Here is an 18,200-nt window from a genome sequence, read left to right as displayed (position 1 = left end):
TCAATCCTTGCCTTTTCTTCATTCCTACAACATATTATAAAATAAGTTAAAGAGTGCTCTGCACACTTCATACTGATTATCAACTTTATTGTTTTAAGTTTATCTGGAAAGTTCTTAAATGCTGTAATTTATGAAAATGCCATTGCCTTAAATAAACATTGCATTACACTGAACAAACTTATGAACATGCCACTCAAAGTTTTCTCCATGACACTGCATTTATCTTGCCTTAGTATGGGGTGTTGCCACCTCTGGCGATGATTACAGGTACATCCTTCGCGGCATGCTAGCTAGGGGTATGAGATCCCACTCTTCCAGGAGTGTTGCCTGCATTTCGTTGAGGAAATTTCGACCAAGCATATCCCACAGGTGTTCTATGGGAGTGAGGTCTGGGCTGCGAACTGGCCAGTCCAGGCTTCGTATCCTGACGTCGCGTAGATATTCCGTAAGGCAGCGAGCGATATGCATTTGCATGGATCAGGATGACATTTTCACCAACTAAGGTAGCATTTGAAATTACATGCTCCGCTAACACATCTACGATGTTAGGTTATGCATTCAGAACACCTCCATCAATAAACAGAAGTTCCGTTCTGGCCTCAAAACTGATACCGGCCTATACCATGATGGAACCACCCCCAAAATGGCGACCTTTCTGAGTTGTTGCAAAGTGAGTATCGCTCTCCACACACTCTCTCTACCATCAGGTAACCGGACACATAATCGAGACTCATTTGTGAACAGTACCCCTGACCACTGCTCTGTAGTCCCATTCCGATGGTGACGCGCAAACTGTATTATAACTGTGTCGCTTGTAAGCAGATCATCTTGAGGTCAAATCGGCTTCTTGAAGCCTTCGTCTGAGTCCTCGCAAACACAGTGACAGTCGATTTCTGGCTTGGACGGCCTATCGTCCCTGGTAGACGTAGACCTCGGTACCGAGTTCACGCTGGACGCTTCCATATGATGCACCGCTGGCAGACGAATGCTGCGTCTATCATTCACCAATGCCACTGCTCTTGCAAAGTGCTCTGGGCTAAGAGGCATCTTAACTTGTCAAATGTGAAAGAGAAACTGAAGGAAAATGTTCCTTTGTGACAAATATTGAGTCACATAATGATAATCCATCAATATCTTCCGTTTCAGTATCGTGAATCTTGTAAGGTGTTATTGCTAGTCGATAGAGTAAAATTGAGTGCCTAGCACTTAAGAGGTGGAAAGCGACCCGTTAAGTTTATTTATGATCTCTTAACATCACATTCTTCTCCAAACCTGCGGAATACAACCGCCTTAAAGTAATTAATGCAACACGTGCCTCTAATGGAGTTTAAAAATTACGACTACCGAGCTCGATAGGTGCAGTCGCGTAAGTGCGGTCAGTATCCAGTATCGGGAGATAGTGGGTTACGGCCCCACACTCGGCAGCCCTGAAGATGGTTTACCGTGGTTTCCCATTTTCACACCAGACAAATGCTGGGCCTGTACCTTAATTAAGGCCACGGCCGCTTCCTTCCCACTCCTAGCCCTTTCCTGTCCCATCGTCGCCGTAAAGACCTATCTGTATCGGTGCGACGTCAAGCAAGTTGTAAAAAAAATTACGACTTCGATTTTAGAAAGTGGTCCAGTTTTCTTGTCCGCCAGTGTACTAGCACATTCCCAGAGTCGGAAGGAACTGACCATACGAAGCCAGACGACGTCTTCAAGTAACTACAACAAAGAACGTACACTAAATCCTCTTGGTCAACCACTTGTTGAATTGTGCAGTAAAAATCTTCCTTTATATTTTAAGTCGATCTTCAAGTTTCTCATGCTGGCGAGACTGCTATGAACCGTTTCTCATAATGCTGCGTGACTTTCAAATCTTCAACGTCCGGAGGAAAAAACATCCTACTCAAGTCCTATAAACGCAATCTGCTGTTTCATAGAGCTATTTCGGCAGGAAGACAAACAAGTCCCACTATTGGTCGAACACGAAAGAAGAACACATTTCATTCCACTCTTGATGTTCCACACGTTAACTATACTGATGCGAAACACAAGGGAGGGCAGTTTCCTCAGTGTTCGTGGAGCCCAGTTAGCAATCAACATCTTTTGAAATAAGTTGTTAGGCTGTTGTGTATTTTGGAAGAAAACGAACAGTGGCGGTGGTGGGCCTCATTAACATTAATGAGAAGAAAATGGAAGAGGCCGGAAACTTCTAAGAATGGAAAAAAAGTGCCAGGAAGATTCACTAATACAGGAGTTGACAAAGCTGGTAGTGAGAGGATACCGCCCCCTCCCCCGGGGACATAATCTCGTTACAGCTAGCATGGAAAACGTCAAGATTTTTACACCTCGTTCCGTTCTTGGCTTTTTGCTTATTGATTAATGTGCCTGAAATTACAGCCGACTGCAAGGATCGACAGTTATGAAATAAAAGTGATAGCCGGAGTAGTTCAAGGTGCTGTACGTCGTCTTGGTGCTCGATCTTCCCAGATGTGTAACCGCACACATATCACAATACAGATGACACTGTCCTGTACAAAAGTTTTTTTTTTTTTTTTTTTTGCTAGTTGCTTTACGTCGCACCGACAGAGATAGGTCTTATGGCGACGATGGGACAGGAAAGGCCTAGGAGTTGGAAGGAAGCGGCCGTGGCCTTAATTAAGGTACAGCCCCAGCATTTGCCTGGTGTGAAAATGGGAAACCACGGAAAACCATCTTCAGGGCTGCCGACCGTGGGGCTCGAACCCACGATCTCCCGGATGCAAGTTCACAGCCGCGCGCCTCTACGCTCACGGCCAACTCGCCCGGTGTACAAAAGTATAAAGAACATAGAAGACAGTAAAAAAAACTACAATCAGACCTACAAAATTAATCTGTATGGTGTTCCGTGAATCGGCCAAACATAAATGTAAATAAATGCAAATATATTAGGATAAGTGGACCAACAAACTGCCCAGAGAACAGATATGAATCAAATAAGAATGCAATACAGGAGTGTGCAAATATCTAACTTTTACGATTAATTATTTCTAGGGATTTGAAATGGAACCTGCAGACGGAAGAGGCAAGGTGAAAAGCGATCAAAGCCACGGGATTTCTTAGCAGGAACCTTGAGGGCTTCAAATCAGGGGCCCTACGAACAGCCTATCTCAGTATGATAAGACCCATACTAACCTAACTCCTGTCTGGAGTCCCACCACAATCGCAAATGTAAACAAACTTCAGAAAATACAGAATCGGGCGGAAAGACTGATAACTTACCACTCCTATCTTCATTCGGCTAACCACCCCTCAATAGAAACCATGGTCAAAAGAACCGACCTGATCGTGATCCAGAGAGTCATGGTGTTAGGGGAGTCCTGCCCTATGTGTGGCTTGGAGCTATACTGGAACATACACACATTCATCCGTAATATCGATTATTTCGGATATTTTCTTTTTCAACGCTTCTCATCCCCGTGCCGATGCGGCTGATTGGTTTCGTAAGCAGCAAAAGACACGGATCAGGACGACGAACAACGAGGATGATGTATTATCACCGAGCCGGAAGAAAACAAAAAGACTCCGCTCTAGCAAACAGGCAACGCGCTGCGGAAACAGGTGACGGAAGGAGCTGTCTGTACTGGACGAGCAGTTAGTGAGTGAGTGAGTGAGTGAGTGAGTTAGTTAGTTAGTTAGTTAGTAATATGTTTTATTTATCCTGGCAAAGTTAGGGATGTACTCCCTTTCTTACACTTAACCAGTCAGTAGAACACTTAATAATAACTACTGATGATAATAATCTCAAAAAACTTAACATGTTACAGAAGTGAAAAATGGTATTTTTTATCTCTATTAAACATAAAGAAACGTGTATTTTTAGCTTTCGGAAATACCACTTGGGTGGAGGGGGGGGGGGGGTAAAAGTGACTGAAAATGGTGTTGAATTCTTTTAATTAGGCTACTGATATCTCAAAAATGAAGATGTTACAGACGTGAAATTTGATATTTGCAATCTGCTTTAAAAATAAAGAAACACGTATTCTCGGAAAATCCAATGAAGGGGGGGGGGGGTGAAAGAATTGAAAAATTATTGAATTAATTGAATGAGAATACATACATCTAATAAAAACTAAAGTTGTTACAGACGTGAAAATTCGTATTTGGATCTCCTTAAAAAACAAAGAAAAACGCGTTTTGGGGGGAAGCCATCTTGGAGGGTGGGAGTGTAAAGGAGTTGAATTCCTTTCATGAGGGCACATAAATCAAAAACTGAAGAAGTTAGAGTCGTGATAATTGGTATTTAGAAGATCCTTTACTATTAAAGAAACAAGTACTTTTTGCGGGAAAATTCACTTAAGGGGGGAGGGGGAGTAGCGTGAAATGAAGTGAAAAAAGTAAATTATTTTTATGGGGATACTTATATCTCAAAACTGAAGGTAATAGACGTGAACACTGGTGTTTGAAATCTTCTTTTAATTTTTTTTTTTGGGGGGGGGGGGGGTGCCGGTAAATAAACTTAACGGCGGTGGGGTGTAGAAGGAGGTGAGACCAATTGATTCTACTGTTCTTAATGTACTTATAAGGATCCTCGGCAGCGCGCCGGCCTCTCACAGCTGGGTTCCGTGGTTCAAATCCCGTTCACTCCATGTGACATTCGTGCTGGACAAAACGGAGGCGGGACAGGTTTTTCTCCATTCCAGCAACACATAATAATAATAATAATAATAATAATAATAATAATAATAATAATAATAATAATAATAATAATAATAATAATAATGTTCCGGACCGTCGTCAAATGTGCGGACCGCGCTGGAAACGGCTCCTGGACGGGTAATGACTAAGAATGCATTCCGGCCGCGGGTTCAGTGCCTTCTAGGCACCCAATATGACACCACGCCGGATCTCCTGAAGGATTTTATCCATATTAAAAATGATTATAGGAAAAGATGGCAAAGATTTACGGACCCAACTGACCGGGAGGAATACCTGAGCCTAGCCTGGGAAGTACGAAATCGATTGCTGGAAAAGAAGATTGAAAAATGGGAGGAAACATGCCGTAATCTAATAGAAAACGAGTCAGATCGGGAATTTTGGTGGGTTCTCGCAGAAAACGAGTCAGACCGCGAATTTCGGCGGATTATATATCTAAAACAATAAGCATTCAATTATAAATTTCAGTATAATACCGTAGCGAAGCACGGGTATCTTGCTAGTATGATAATATGGACAATAGTACCAGTAATACCATTAACAAAAGTAACCACACTTTAAAAAAAAAGATCATATCATCTATATAATATAAATCGTACGTAAAGTGCAGAATATAATTATGAATAATGAGTACTAAGAATATAATTATGAATAATGAGTACTAAGAATATAGCGAGGGTAGCAGGTCTGCGTAAACGGTGAACGATAGACCCCAAGAATTGTTTAGCATAGCAAGTCCACGGAATATACTTACCTGTAAGAGGTACGCGCTTTTATGTTGTAGTTTTCAGTTAAAATCCTCCTGTGGGTGGGGGCGGTAGAATAATACCCTCGGTATCCCCTGCCTGTCGTGAGAGGCGACTAATAGGGGCCGCAGGGGGTCTGAACTATGGAGCGTGGGTTGGCGCACACAGGGCCCTTAGCTGAGTCCTGGCATTCCTTTCACTTACTTGTGCCAGGCTCCTCACTTTAATCTATCCTATCCGACCTCCCTTGGTCAACACTTATTCTTTTCGACCCCGACGCTATTAGGTTTGCGCGAGGGCTAAGGAGTCTTTCATTTTCACGCCCTTCGTGGCCCTTGTCTTCCTTTGGCCGATACCTTCATTTTTCGAAGTTTCGGACCCCTTCCATTTCTTTCTCTCTGATTAGTGTTATATAGAGAATGGTTGACTCTTAAAACAATAATCACCACCACCACCACCACCTTTCAGTTAAAAACATCGATCTTAAATCATATTTTGAGATCCATCGAAATAAATTGTTTATTCACCTCAAAAAACCTAACAATGTAATTTTGTAATTAAGAGTTATCGTACATTTTTATGAAAACGTAAGTATGGTTTAAGTACCACACTACTAATACAGAGAGGCAAAATATGGTCATTACAGTATCTGGAGAGTGAAATCACCTGCAGATCGTGCTCCAAGCGAAAGCGTAGCGAAATACAAGGAAAAAACAGTTTTCGTAATGGCTTTTTATTGCTGGGAGTAAGACTCTGTGATCGCAGGACGTGAAACATGTTTGCTTTAACTTCAATAACAGGGATGAAAATACCGACAATTCACATTTAAAGCATGTGTGTGCAAGCTGACAACATTTTCGTCCTCAATAAAGAGTTAGCTCTATGGTGATGGTGCTGATTATGGTTTTAGAGGAAGTACAAGACAACCGTCCTTTATTAACATTAACTGTAGAGAAAAAAAGATGAAGGTATCGGCCAAGGACCACGAAAGGCGTTAAAATGAAACTTCCCAGCCCTCGGAACCTCACAGCGTCGTGGTCGGAAAAGAAAAAGTGTTTACTAAAGGAAGTCAGAAATGAGGAAACTGTCACAAGTGGAAGCAATGCCAGGACTCGCCTCTTATTACAGACAGGGTCCACCGTGACTGTTATTCTACCGCCCCCACCCATAGGATTAGCTCTATGTCCACAGGGATGTTATTCTACCGCCCCCACCCATAGGAGGATTAGCTCTATGTCCACAGGGGTGTTATTCTACCGCCCCCACCCATAAGGGGATTAGCTCTATCTCCACAAGAGTGTTATTCTACCGCCCCCACCCACAGGAGGATTAGCTCCATGTCCACAGGGCTGTTATTCTACCGCCTCCACCCATAGGAGGATTAGCTCTATGTGCACAGGGGCGTTATTCTAACACCCCCCCCCCCCCTCCCAAGGGAATTACCTCTATGTCCACAGGGATGTCTTGTCTTCCTAACGGGGAATGGACCCACATCATATCAAATGCAGGCAGTACGACGGAAAGTAATAAGACCAATATTTATCCGGCAGTTGGAACAATGTCTGCACGACGAAAACATGTGATAAACCGGGATTAATTGTTCGTACAGGACAACATTCTACATATAATACAGTATTTACTAAAATGGCTACAGTTTGTGCAGAGAAAATGTCTCAACAAACAGGTGTTTTGTTCACCTTCTTTGTAATAGAAGGTATCCAAGGAGGAGCGGTAACACAGTCACCTGGATATGACCTGGCAGTGGTCCAGCAAGGACCCCGCTTGCCAACTGGCAAATACCTTCAGCTACCATCAAGGATGAAGTACAGTATTACTAGTTCACTGCATATCCGGGTAGCGTCTCATTTCTGTAACCTGAGAACTGATAGCATTTTTTACTAATATGTTCGCAATTTAACATATTAATTAAAAATATATTTTTTAAAAGCTGAACAAGAGGTAAAACGAGTAGCTCAGTGGTACACGTTAAAAACTCCAGGCTCTCGGCGTCTCTTTATTCAGCAAGCACAGGGAAGTCGAGAACCACACAAAGCACTTACAGGGATTTCTTTTATTTTCTTTATGCCCCTATTTTCCTCCCAGGCCCAACTTGTTCCGGTCGTCAACTCAACAATTGTGAATTTTGGATCTCAAGACCCCCATGCTTTGCATGCCTTCTTGAGTGATTCCTATCACCTGCTTTAGTCCCGTTTTCATACTATTCGACGTTTTGGAAGTGATTTCCGTAGTGAACAAAATTCACCCATCTTATCTTTAATTGCTGCTGTACGTCCGCGTACGTTAAGATGGCGCCTAACCTGCGAATTCTAGTTTGCCAGGTTTTGGATCATACGTTCAGGATCTTCTAGAATAACAGAACCTTTAAAATATCCTTTGCAATTCTATTCCATTTTCCTCTCTGGCGATGGAAAACGATTAAAAAAAATTAATCAGACTCTGGGATGGGTTTAAAGTAATTGTTGAGGAATGCGAACAATGGTTGGGACCTTTAAAGGTGGTAAGGAATGGTAAAGACCCACTTTATCATAACAGAGAAATAACGAGACTAACAAGAAGGTGGTGCAGATTGGAAGGAAATAGAACTGGAAATGGCTGAGGAAGTAAGGAGAAATTGAAGGAACTTGCTAGGAAATTGAATCAAGCAAAGAAGTCAGCTAAGAATAACATAATGGCAAACATAATTGGCAGTGATACAAATTTTAGTGAAAAATAGAAGGGTATGTATACAGCCCGCGAACCTTTTAGCGATACTTCGTTTTATGGGGCTGAGAAGTAAGGATGGAGCTGCTCCGGTTCCTGTAATACTGCCAACTGAATGGAAATGAAATCTGAATTGAATCGATAGTATGGTCGATCGATATGAATTTTCTAAACCGTCGTTTCCGTGTAGGAGTTCTAGGTTGTTCCTGTGATGTACCTTGATATTTCTAACACAAGTTCAAGCTTAACCTATATTTTGACTTTGCTGTGTAAATAACAACAGTATTTAAAGTTTTGCAATTATACCGCCAGATGTCTCGCGGCGATGCATAATGGTTTCACATTTTTTGTGTCAGATGTTGCCAATACAAATCTTGAAAATAACCGAGGTCTACCGATTCAGCACTAGGGAGCCGAAGTATCACTGAAAGTTTCGCGTACTGTAAGTACTTTAATGCAGAAACAGGTTCCAAGAAGGACATTCCAGCAATCATTAATGAACAAGGGAAGTGTGTTTGCGAGGATCTTCAAAAGGCAAAAGTATTCAGTCAGCAGTACCTAAAGATTGTTGGTTACAAGGATAATGTCCAGATAGAGGAGGTGGACTAATGCTAAAGAAGTATTATATTTTTCTATGATAATGACATACAATAAGATACAAAAGTTGAAAACTAGAAAAGTGGCTGGAATTCATAAGATTTCTGGGAATATACTAAAGACAACTGGATGGGATACAGTACCGTATCTGAAGTTCTTATTTGATTATTGTTTGCATGAAGGAGCTATACCAAATGAATGGAGAGTTGCTATAGTAGCCCGTGTGTAAAGGAAAGGGTGATAGACATAAAGCAGAAAATTACAGGCCAGTGAGTTTGACATGCATTGTATGTAAGCTTTGGGAAAGCATTCTTTCTGATTATACAACACATGTTTGCAAAATTAATAACTGGTTCGATAGAAGGCAGTTCGGGTTTAGAATAGGTTATTCCAATGAAGCTCAACTTGTAGGAATCCAGCAAAATGTACCAGATATCTTGGATTCAGGAGGTCAAATGGACTGTATCGCGATTGACCTGTCTAAAGCATTTGATAAGGTAGATCATGGGAGACTACTGGCAAAAATGAGTGCAACTGGACTAGACAAAAGAGTGACTGAATGGGTTGCTATATTTCTAGAAAACAGATCTCAGAGAATTAGAGTAGGCGAAGCTTTATCTGTCCATGTAATAATTAAGAAGGGAATTCCTTCAGGCAGTATTATTGTATCTTAGTGTGTTCTTATTTTTGTAAATTATATGAGTAAGAAGTGGAATCCGAGATAAGCTTTTTGCGGATGATGTTACTCTGTATAGAGTAACAAGATTGTGAGCAACTGCAAAATGACCTCGATAATGTTGTGAGATGGACAGCAGCAATGGTATGATGATAAACGGATTTAGAAGTCAGGTTGTGAGTTTCACAAATAGGAAAAGTCCTCTCAGTTTTAATTACTGCGTCGAAAGGGTGAATTTTTTTTTTTTTTTTTTTTTTTTGCTATTTGCTTTACGTCGCACCGACACACAGGCAGGTCTTATGGCGACGATGGGATAGGAAAGGCCCAGGAATTGGAAGGAAGCCCCAGCATTTGCCTGGTGTGAAAATGGGAAACCACGGAAAACCATCTTCAGGGCTGCCGACAGTGGGGCTCGAACCCACTATCTCCCGATTACTGGATACTGGCCGCACTTAAGCGACTGCAGCTATCGAGCTCGGTGAAAATTCTTTATGGGGGTCACTGTAAGTATCTAGGTGTTAATATAAGGGGTAATCAGATAAACGTGTTTGTAAATAAAGGGTACAGACTTTGAACCTGATTATGAGGGTATTTATGGGTTGTAGTAAGGATGTAAAGGAGAGGGCATATAAGTCTCTGGTAAGACCCCAACTAGAGTATGGTTCCAGTGCATTGGACCGTCACAAGGATTACTTTATTCAAGAACTGGAAAAAATCCAAACAAAAGCAGCTTGACTTGCTCCGGGTGATTTCCGACAAAAGGTAGCGTTACGAAATTGTTGCAATTTTTTGGGCTGGGAAGACTTGGGAGAAAGGAGACACGCTGCTCGACTAAGTGGTATGTTCCGAGCTGTCGGTGGAGAGATGACGTGGAATGACATCAATAGACGAATAAGTATGAGTGGTATCTTTAAAAGTAGGAAAGATCACAATATGAAGATAAAGTTGGAATTCAAGCGGACAAATTGGGGTAAATATCTGTTTATAGGAAGGGGAGGGATTGGAATAACTTACCAAGGGAGATGTTCAATAAATTTCCAATTTCTTTGCAATTATTCAAGAAAAGGCTAAGAAAACAACAGACAGGGAATCTGCCACCTGGGCGACTGACCTAAATGCAGATCAGCAGTGATTGACTAACGTTATTTTCCCACTGGCATTACTCAAAATCAGTCGCCTTCATAAAATGTATTATAATGTGAATTACTCTGTAACGAGCTACTGGAGAAGGTATCCCTGAACAACCTCCTACATCGCTCTGTTTAGTGCCGGGATGTAATGAACTACGTTAAGCACAATGTCTTGCTTCTTCCAGGCTCGTACCGTACCACGTGCTCCAACAAAGTGTTCCGTATTACTTTCCGATATTTTCGATTGTCGTCTCAAGAATTTCTCTATGGCTAAGAAGCGAATAGCGAATACTTCAAAACTCCAGATATGTGATCGTACACAGAAGACGCATACATAACTTTCAGAATAGCGTTCTTAGACATTTTTATCTCTAATACTTTTTTTAAGAAGTAACCAGCGAAATGAGATGACTATGAATTACAACTGGATCGGATTTCTATGACCTAAACATTCTGGAAATATTCATACATTTATGTCCTAAAATACCAAAATATGATGCAAAACTTGGAAATATGACGCAAATTAAATACTGTCCACAATATGGGTAAGAGACCGGCAGCAAACTGACCCGTTCCAAACATTTGTTTGTCCTTTCTACAGTTACGACTTCCAGCTCACGCAATTCGGTATCTTCAAACTTCATTTTACCACAAATTACTTCTAAGCACATCCAACATAACGAAACAGGAACCAAACTATTTAGCATTACCGGAAACATGTGAATTACACTCCGAGAACGGCTAAAACTGTATGTCCAAAAAATGTTATTTTATACCATGAATTTGATCATAAATTATTGTAAAATAACATGTACTGGTATGATAGCCAGTGGTAGAGTGTCGGCCTCCAGATCCCAAGGTAGCGGGTTTAAACCCGCCAGAGGTAGTCTGATTTCTGAAAGGCGGAAGTCCATTCGACACTCCATGTCGTACAACGTCTGCATGTAAACGATCTCTGGTGACACATTTGGTGTTTACCGGACAAAATTAATTAAAATCTCAGCCATAGACGGCCAAGAGAGCTTCGGTTTACTCTGTCTGCCATCTAGTAGTCCTGGAGTAAAACGGAACGTCGAAATTGACGTGCAGACAGCCAGATGGCGTCAAATCGAAATGTCTGCACACGCTAGCTGAGGTCATACGATTATTATTGTTATTGGTATGATCAGTAAAAAGCGATTTATCATTTTCACAAAAGCTACAAATGTGTGTAATTTAACTGAAGATTGTAAAAAGAGAGCAAAATAAAAATATGACTTGTCACAGGATGACAAGCCCTATCCCGCAATCAAAAATAAACTAACCAAGTGTAAAATAAGTACCATTAACGGCTTTGATTCATTCTTGAGGCGAAGATATAAGTGAACTAAGTCACGAGAACGAGGAAGGCAAGAGAAAGTAACTCGTGACGATGACAGAACGATAGGTTCTACTAAAACAATAGCAGGCCGTCAGCCAAGACAGTCTACGTGAAACTAAAAAGAAATAGTGCAACAAGCTCGCTCAAAGAATGTCATGTTAGAAACTATATCAAATACTGTAATTAGGTAAGAAAAAAGGTCCCCAAACTGATGACTCACTTCTTCAGCTAGCCCGAGGGCATAACAATGAACTTGCATTGTGAAATATTTTCGCACGACACCGTGCTGTAGGAGGATGGCGCCTTGGCGTGCTGCAGATTACGGCCGTCACCTCCAGCGTCGGACAGCTCAACACATAGGCTGAGTGAACCTCGAACCAGCCCTCAGATGCCTCCGTTGCCTCCTGGATCGAGGCACGAGCGCTGGCCCCGTTGGCAATTTCTATAGTTTATATAAATCGGTAGAACCGTGAGGAACCAAAACGGTTAAAAATAGCCCGGCTTCCCAATCATTTTCTAGTGCGGGAAAGTAACATAGGTAAAGCCTGTGCTCAAAGTAGGTCAACAGAGTTTAAAACAAGCGGATTTTGCAATCAACGCTGGCTAGGAGAAACACAACAAATTCAGTTCGCTTCAATTCCTCAACAGAGGACCCGTATTTAATAAAGGCTATCAAGAGCAAAACACAAAGAAAGACGAGTGCAGTAGCAACGTGCTAATGTAGTATGAAAGTAGATATCACAAGTTCTGAATAAATGTATCGAAATTGGTTTTTTTTTAATGCAGCATGTACGGTATAAAAACAGGACCTTTTTTATACAGGGTGGCCCACCTGTTGAAGACAGCCATATGCGGTGCCCAGAGTTTAAAAAAGTTTATTTGTGTCGTGTACAAACACATTCAACGATGTCAAGTATAAAGCACGTTTTATATCCATTTTTTCCATGAAACTTTCAGAAGAACTGTATGTACATCTCTGCCCCAAAGCTGAGTCAGTATGTATGAACATCAACTGCATCTCACAGGTAGCCCTAGTAATGCGGTGGGTCATCTCACCGGAAAACGGCTTCTTCCAGCGTATGTTGCACGGGACATGAACCTTAAGTTGCCGCTCCAGATAGCAGCACAATCGGAATGTTGAAAGTGGCATTTTATTCACCTAGGTGAATTAGCCAGAAGATAGTAGTGGTCAATATAACAGAAATACACGCAGAATCTTGGAAGCATAGGACTCAAAGAACAGATGATGATGATAAGGATGCTTGTTTAAAGGGGCGTAACATCTAAGGTCATGGGCCCCTAATGGAACCAGATGGACGACTTGTAATGTATCCTCTGACTAGAATTGAAAACAAATGACGATGAATAATGATGGTGAATTCAAAACAATCGGTGGATGTAATTCGCAATGCCTTATTTTCGGTAAAGTGAAAGATGATAGGTTATGGTAGAGTAAGACATTACCTTAAAATTCAATGATATATCATGGAGATTACTATCTTTAAAAACACATTAAAATACACAAACACAAACTAAAACAGTGTCAAATTAATAAAACGTAGTGAACAATAATACGAAACACTACATTTGTATGCAATAAAACAAACCACCATCCCTCATAAAACGGATGACGAGGTCTGCTGACTGCTCGTTATCTCGCAGGATGAGGGAGATGGTACTCGCGGCGCAGATCGACCAGGTCCACACCGGAGGGGGTTCTTTCAGAGCAAAGTTCTCTGCGAAACGTAAAGAATTTCAACTTATTTTCTTGTCACGGCATAAGCCCAAAATCCCATATCATGTCTATACGTACGGGCCGTGAAAGCATCAATGGCAACATTCTGGAACGATGTTATCTGGTCTGATGATACAAAAAACCTTTTGGGGTCAGATGGCCTCCACAGAATATGAAAAAAAAAAAAATGGTACGGACAATGATGTGGCAAATACAGTCCCAACTGTAAAATACGGTGGTGGGTATGTCAGCCGGAGGTGTGGGTAACATACCGTGCATTTCATTGACGGAATAATAAACAAGGAGGGCTATAATGCAATCCTGAGGGCAAACGTGAAGCAGAGTGGGGATGCCACCTGTTCCAGCATGATAATGACCCAAAACACACCGCTGACATTAGTAAGACATGGTTGATCTGGAACACCTCCCCAGTCTCCGGATTTAAGTTCCATGCAACATGGGCTACGCTGAAGAGGAATATCCGTTGGCAATGTGTGCGTACGAAGGAGAAACTTAAAAGTGTTATTCTTCAGGAATGGCAGAAAATCAGCCCGGAAATGTGCAAGAAATGAGTGTATTCTATGCGGCGACGATGTCAAGCAGGGGACATTCCACCACATGTTCCAGGAACCTTTTATGTTTTTGTTTATTTCAAGTGTTCAATTTGCTTGTACGAATAGGAAAGATACAAGATTATGGGCGCGCCTTTCTCTTTTTTTTTTTTTTATTAGAAGCTAGGTGTTTTGTTAACATGGTAGCAAACAGATGGAGCAGATATGTTTTCTGAAGGCTTTGCTGAATATATGTTCAGTGAATGAACTCCTTTTCAGTTTATTAATTTCTGGCAGTGGTACTAAATCAAACATCCCATACGAATAGAATAGGTACATACAGTACTTCATATCATGAAGAGCGCCTTATCGTACGTATGAACAGTAATTTGAGTGGTCGTAAACTAACCAAACACAGTTTCTCGTTAACATGCTACTCACCTTTAACTTAATTACTATTGCGTAATGTGAACTTTTTTTTTTTTTTTTTTTTTTGTATGAGTGGAGTACGAGAAGTTGCATACATAATTGTATCTGCTATAACAACAACAGCATCAATCAGTATCGGTATTGCAATTTGTTACGTTCGCCGAAACCAATTTCTAAATAAATACATATTATAACCTATCTGCTCTTTGACCAGAGTGTTCTCCCCGTACTGACTTACGGTTGTGAAACCTGGACATTGAGCGAGTTTGTTAAGCAAAAACTCAGAACAACCCAAAGAGCTACGGAACGGTTCATGCTAGGCTTGACGAAGAAAGACAGGAAGAGAGCAGATTACATCAGGTCAGTCACAAAGGTCAGTGACATTTTAGAAAGGGTATTTACCCTAAAATGGCAGTGGGCAGGCCATGTTGCTCGGAGAACTGATGGTAGGTGGACAAAGCTTGTGCTTGAGTGGTGTCCGAAAGATCATCTCAGACTAAGGGGAAGACAACCGGACAGATGGGATAAAGACATCCGGAAAATTACTGGGATCAATTGGCAGAACATCGCTCAAGACCGTCCCAGATGGAGAGACCTCATGAAAACCTACCTTGCTTCGGACTTAAAGAGGCCACATCGTAAAAACGATTGAATATGGCTGATAGTGATAACCTATCTGAAAAAAAATATATCAGAATTATACCTGACAAAGAAACAATTTTATTAAGAATATTGTTTAAATTATTGAATGTTTATATATTTCTAAATATTTTGAGTGTGATTTGATGGAATATGACGATGTTTTTTCATGTCATTCTTCCTCTTTCAAGTATAACTAGCTCTAGTACCCGTCTCTGCTCCGACACTTTCTTTTCTGTGCTTAATTTTAGGCTTTGTATTAACTGTATGAAGTGTTCATCTGTGTGTGTGTGGGGGGGGGGGAGATTCCTTTATTGTGACGTTTACTATGGATTCAACACTCATCTTTTTCTACCGCTTTTCCCACAACTGTGGATTCGCGGGTACGAATATGTGTATTTAGTCCTGTTTTACGGCCGGATGCCCTTCCTGACGCCAACCCTATGGAGGGATGTAATCACTATCGCGTGTTTCTTTGGTGGTTGGTAGTGTGCTGTGTGAATATGAAGAGTTGGGAAAAACACAAAACACCCAGTTCCCGAGCTGGAAGAATTAATCAGAAATGATTAAAATCCGCGACCCGGCCGGGAATCGAACCCGGGACCCTCTGAACCGAAGGGCAGTACGCTGACCATTCAGCCAACGAGTCGGACACAATTTTCAACTATTTTTATAAGCCACCTCATTCCACTTCCATCTCCCCCCCGTGTACAAAGCTTGGTTTGGGAGATGTGGAAACATGGCGGCGTGTTCCCATCCCATTTCTTACGGGACTGTTACCTATCGACAATCTATCCATCAAGATCGATCCAAATTTTGGTGCGGGTTTTTAATTAAATTTGAAAATAAATACATTTCCTTTAATTTTTTAAGAAACTGAATATTTTTCCTGTACTACCGAGATGATTTGGAACGGCACCGTTTAACTCCCTTGAGTGTGCGTTGGCGTTTTATCGAAATAATACTGTTGCCATATGTTTTAGTTTTGGCAGACTAAAGAACCTAACAGTAATTCTGTCTTCTTTCTAAATCCACCATTTCTTCACCCCAGTACAACTTTCCTTGTGGAGATGTAAATGATCATGGGGAACTGCATTCTTCTGTGAGAAAGAGGCATTTGTAATGACAAACAAACTCGGGAGAATGGAATGTTGAGTTTCAAAGTAGTCGCTTGGCTTCCAACCTGAGTGTCCTTGGTTCAAATCCCTGCAACATCAGGTATAATTTTCAATCGAACTACCCTGTGGTAGCAGGAACGGTAGGTAGCCCAGTCTTAAGTGAGCCTAAATACTCAGCCACACACCGCGTAAACGTAGGATGTTGACCAAACTGACACTGATCCAAGAGAAGGTGTGGTAACGATCTCCTATTCGATCACCTTACTATGCACGTCTCTCTTGCCGAAATTAGAGTCGTTTATTTCTTGTTATCGTTCGGCTTCTCGGTTGAATTGTCACTATAGTGACCTTTGCTTCAGACGGCCACGCATTAAATTCCCGACCGGACCGAACATTTTAACTGCATATCGTGAATTCCTCCAGCCCGTAGACTGGGTCCTGCACCACAGAAACACGGAATACTGTAGGGAAGGGCATTCCGGTTTTAAAACTGTTCATTTTTCTTCAATACACAGGTCTCTTTAAAATAACCAGTGTGAATACGTATAATGAAGCTGTTGAAATATCTGTTTTCATGTTGTAACGATGTGTTAGCTCACTTTTTATTTGAAGAGGAAATAATCACCAACTTCCTGATGCAGCAGGCCATCAAGGGTCGATACAATAACCTTCTTTCTCAGTGACCAGTATGGCATAGTTCTTGTTGTGATAAGTAAAACCTTTTTATTGTTTAACTAACACATCGAAGGTTTTTGGCGACGAACTGTGGTGGTGGCGGTGATTGTTTTAAGAGGAAGTGGGAAAGTAGCGGCGTGGCCTTCGCCTGGTGTAAAAACGCAAAACCACAGAAAGCCATCTTCAGAGTTACCGACGGAAGAATCTCGTGAATGCAAGCCGCTGAGTAAAAGCATTTCGTAGGTAGTTAAAATGCGTGTCATACTGAGAAGGGGGAAGAGGACGTGACCCTGGTAACGAAGACGACACAGATGGCCGTGAAAGAAGAGCCCCGCCCCTTCCTCCTCATTGTTGTGTACAGATCAGTGTCATGGAAATCCGCGACGTGACCAACTCCCGCTTCTTCCTTCGCAGCTATATTGTAGATCGCTCAACAGACTTCCGTCCGGTATCGACAACGGAAGTACGGGGTCAGGCTCCCAGCCAGCTGCAGAAAAGCCGGATTTCAAATATCTGGGAGAAGGTGCGATATAATCGAGATATGCCCGGGCTGTATCTCAATTAAGGCTACGTCTGCTCGTTATTCCCCCAGCATGTTGGTCGTCCAAAACAGTTTCAGCGACAACTGTTCTCAGATCTTGACGCCAACAACAGCGTTACCGGACCCTGGAACCTAGTGTCCGACATCCGGGAGGAATTTTCTAAATGTTCTCTTTTTAGGAATTCGTACCAGTCAGTGGTTTAAAAAATGTCGAGAAAGAAACAAGATAGAATAAATTTGAAAGTAGTTTGACCCCATGTATAATATGATTATTTTTGAAGAAGAAATAACTGAAACCAATTTCTTGAAAACAACACTTCAAGCCTTGTAATATTTTCGTTCTCCCAAGTATACAACATGCTAATCTGAGCTTTGGAAATTTTGAATATTTTTTGACTACATCTGCATATAATGCGGGTTATTTCCGATGATGAGAGACTCTCTGAACTTCGAACACTACTTCTAATCCGGTCAGAAACAAATCGGGTTATCCTCTGTCAATGATAAAGTAAGTCTGATTTTACTGTCGGTATATTTCCATATATTTTCGCTTTCACCGTATAACATCCCGATGCTCTGCATTCCGCTAAAATCACACGGTA

At 41.5% G+C, this 18,200-nt stretch overlaps 1 protein-coding gene across 1 annotated transcript in view; it reads right to left on the bottom strand.

The window, feature by feature from the left end:
- The window catches only part of Ptp10D (Protein tyrosine phosphatase 10D), a 398,723-nt gene that overhangs the window by 346,962 nt on the left and 33,561 nt on the right, over positions 1 to 18,200 (bottom strand). The gene's annotated exons all lie outside the window — the stretch shown is intronic.

Source organism: Anabrus simplex, chromosome 12, assembly GCF_040414725.1.
Source record: "Anabrus simplex isolate iqAnaSimp1 chromosome 12, ASM4041472v1, whole genome shotgun sequence".
Classification (NCBI taxonomy): Eukaryota; Metazoa; Arthropoda; class Insecta; order Orthoptera; family Tettigoniidae; genus Anabrus; species Anabrus simplex.
Note: the sequence above shows the minus strand (reverse complement) of the source record. Positions and strands in the feature narration are given on the sequence as shown.